Below are 3187 nucleotides of genomic sequence, written 5' to 3'. Positions count from 1 at the left end.
CTTTGACATAGAAAACCATCTCTCTCCCCCCTTGCAGCTCTCTCTCTCTCCCCCCTTGCAGCTCTCTCTTCTCCTTCCAGCTCTCTCTCTCTCCTTCCAGCTCTCTCTCTCTCTCCTTCCAGCTCTCTCTCTCTCCTTCCAGTTCTCTCTCTCTCCTTCCAACTCTCTCTCTCTCTCCTTCCAACTCTCTCTCTCCCCCCTTCCAACTCTCTCTCTCCGCTCTTCCATCTCTCTCGATCCTTCCATCTCTCTCTCCCCCCCTTCCAGCGCTCTCTCTCTCCTTCCAGCTCTCTCTCTCTCTCCTTCCAGCTCTCTCTCTCCTTCCATCTCTCTCTCTCCTTCCATCTCTGTCTCTCCTTCCATCTCTCTCTCCCCTCTTCCAGCTCTCTCTCTCTCTCTTTCCATCTCTCTCTCTCCCCCTCTTCCAGCTCTCTCTCTCTCCTTCCAGCTCTCTCTCTCCCCTTCCATCTCTCTCTCCCCCTTCCAGTCTAGGCCTGTTCTAGGCCCTGTTCTAGGCCTGTTCTAGGCCTGTTCTAGGCCTGTTCTAGGCCTGGTCCACAGTCTCTCTGAACTCTAACTCACCAGGTTCGTAGTTGTAGTCAGACGGCTCCTGTTTCACCATCATTGTGGGCAGGAGGGAACCTGTGTTGGTTGGGGTGAGGGTGGGGGTGAGGGTGAGGGTGAGGGTGAGGGTGAGGGTGAGGGTGGGGGGTGGGGGTGGGAGTGGGGGTGAGGGTGAGGGTGGGGGTGGGGGTGCTGCTGCCCGTGTCCTGGTCCAGCCATGTGGGCGGCCCGCTCGTAGAGAGGGTCCAGGTACTCCTGTTTAAAGCTCTGCTGCAGGTACGGCAGGCAGGGGTCCGAATGCTGCCGGTGGTACCCCCCCACCTCCTCCTCCTCCTCCTCCTCCTCCTCCTGGGCCTCCCCCACCTCCACCCCCTCCTCCTCCTCCTGCTCCTCCCCCACCTCCACCTCCTCCGGCTGGGGCGGGGTGCATACGCTGGAAGCTCTGCTGCTGAGGGGGAGGGAACATGTCCGCTGGGGGCGGGGCCTGATACCTGGAACTGAGAGATAGAGGAGAGGGTTAGGAGTGTGTGTGTGTGGAACTGAGAGATGGAGGAGAGGGTTAGGAGTGTGTGTGTGTGTGGAACTGAGAGATGGAGGAGAGGGTTAGGAGTGTGTGTGTGTGGAACTGAGAGATGGAGGAGAGGGTTAGGAGTGTGTGTGTGTGGAACTGAGAGATGGAGGAGATGGTTAGGAGTGTGTGTGTGTGTGTGGAACTGAGAGATGGAGGAGAGGGTTAGGAGTGTATGTGTGTGGAACTGAGAGATGGAGGAGATGGTTAGGAGTGTGTGTGTGTGTGTGTGTGTGTGTGTGGAACTGAGAGATGGAGGAGATGGTTAGGAGTGTGTGTGTGTGTGGAACTGAGAGATGGAGGAGATGGTTAGGAGTGTGTGTGTGTGTGTGGAACTGAGAGATGGAGGAGAGGGTTAGGAGTGTGTGTGTGTGTGTGTGTGTGGAACTGAGAGATGGAGGAGATGGTTAGGAGTGTGTGTGTGTGTGGAACTGAGAGATGGAGGAGAGGTTAGGAGTGTGTGTGGAACTGAGAGATGGAGGAGATGGTTAGGAGTGTGTGTGTGTGTGTGTGGAACTGAGAGATGGAGGAGATGGTTAGGAGTGTGTGTGTGTGTGTGTGTGTGTGTGTGTGGAACTGAGAGATGGAGGAGAGGGTTAGGAGTGTGTGTGTGTGTGTGTGGAACTGAGAGATGGAGGAGATGGTTAGGAGTGTGTGTGTGTGTGTGTGTGTGTGTGTGGAACTGAGAGATGGAGGAGAGGGTTAGGAGTGTGTGTGTGTGTGTGTGTGTGTGTGGAACTGAGAGATGGAGGAGAGGGTTAGGAGTGTGTGTGTGTGGAACTGAGAGATGGAGGAGAGGGTTAGGAGTGTATGTGTGTGCGGCAAGGCAAGGCAAGTGTATTTGTATAGCACATTTCATACAACAGGGGCAATTCAAAGTGCTTTACATACATTATAAAAAATACAGCAAGAGGAGCATAGTAAGAAAATAAAAATGACAATGAATAAAAGCAAATATAAGAACCCTAAATAGATTAAACATTTAATAAGACAAAAGTTAATGGATAAAAGACATTGATAGAAGTGTTTGTGTTTAATCATAACTGCTGCAAAACATGAAGGTTTTTATCTTAGATTAAAATATTTTTAGGGTTTGGGCCTGTTTGATTTCTTCAGGGAGTTTGTTCCAGGAGCATGCGGCAGCGTGACTGAAAGCTGCTGCACCGTGTTTTGTTTTCACTCTTGGAATGATTAGCTGATTAGTCTCAGCTGACCTTAGGGGCCTTAAGGGAATATAGGGTGGGAGGAGATCTCAAATATGTATATTGTGACTTGTATGCAATTAGTGTGTGTGCATGTGTGTGTGTGTGTGTGTGTGTTACCTGGGGTTCATGGGGTAGTTGTGGCTGGGCAGTGGCTGGGAGGTGGTGGGGTTGGGGGGGCCGGGGGTGGGGGGGGTTCATGTAGGCTGTGTCCGCCCGCCCCCCCGCAGAAGCGGGCTTGGGGGAGTAGTGCTGCATGGGGGACATGGGGGTCCCTGGGCACGAGCTCTTGGACCCCCCCCGCCCTCTTCTGCTCGTAGGCACTGTGAATAAAGAAAAACTTTATATCTTTGCACTCAAATCACACATTTCAGGAACCTCCTTTCATGACTTTTCCTAGATATGTGTGTTCTACCACCCAGTATCCTTACATTTTCAAAACCACATCAGCTAATATAAAGCTATTTTGCCTTTTTTCTGTGTAGGAAGCAGGCTAATTTACAAGCGGCCAACTAGTGGTCGTTGTGTGTAAATAGCAGCTTAGCATTGTAAAGACTATGGTCATTTGACCCCCTTATAGTAGGTAAAAAAAAGGCACGGCTGTTCTAGTGTTAATGACTTCTGACATAGCTGGACTCTGAGGCTGGAAGATGGTTGTTGGTGCCAAGTGTGATTGCTACCTTTCCTGGTTTGAGTGAATACAGTAAAACTGAGGTAAACTGAGGTAACTCCTGAGGTGTTTCAGTTCAGTTGACCTCATCTGCCTTGTCCAGGGGGGTAATTCCATCAACGTCGCTAATGGAAAAATAAAGGAGGCTTATTTTGTCTCCCGAGACTTCTAAAAAAATAAGCC

At 51.2% G+C, this 3187-nt stretch overlaps 1 pseudogene across 1 annotated transcript in view; it reads right to left on the bottom strand.

The window, feature by feature from the left end:
* Positions 1-544: 544 nt before the first annotated feature.
* Positions 545-3187, bottom strand: part of LOC308175324 (ETS translocation variant 4-like) — a 2862-nt pseudogene continuing 219 nt past the window's right edge. The window contains exons 2-3 of the transcript in view: positions 2455-2657; positions 545-1061 (exon numbers count right to left, since the gene is read on the bottom strand). The product of the transcript in view is annotated as an ETS translocation variant 4-like (transcript). The remainder of the gene's footprint in view (positions 1062-2454; positions 2658-3187) is intronic.

The sequence above is a fragment of the Nansenia antarctica genome, assembly GCF_963989245.1.
Source record: "Nansenia antarctica genome assembly, contig: SCAFFOLD_584, whole genome shotgun sequence".
NCBI classification, from domain to species: Eukaryota; Metazoa; Chordata; class Actinopteri; order Argentiniformes; family Microstomatidae; genus Nansenia; species Nansenia antarctica.
The sequence above is the reverse complement of the archived record's forward strand: the minus strand, read 5'-3'. Positions and strand labels throughout refer to the sequence as shown.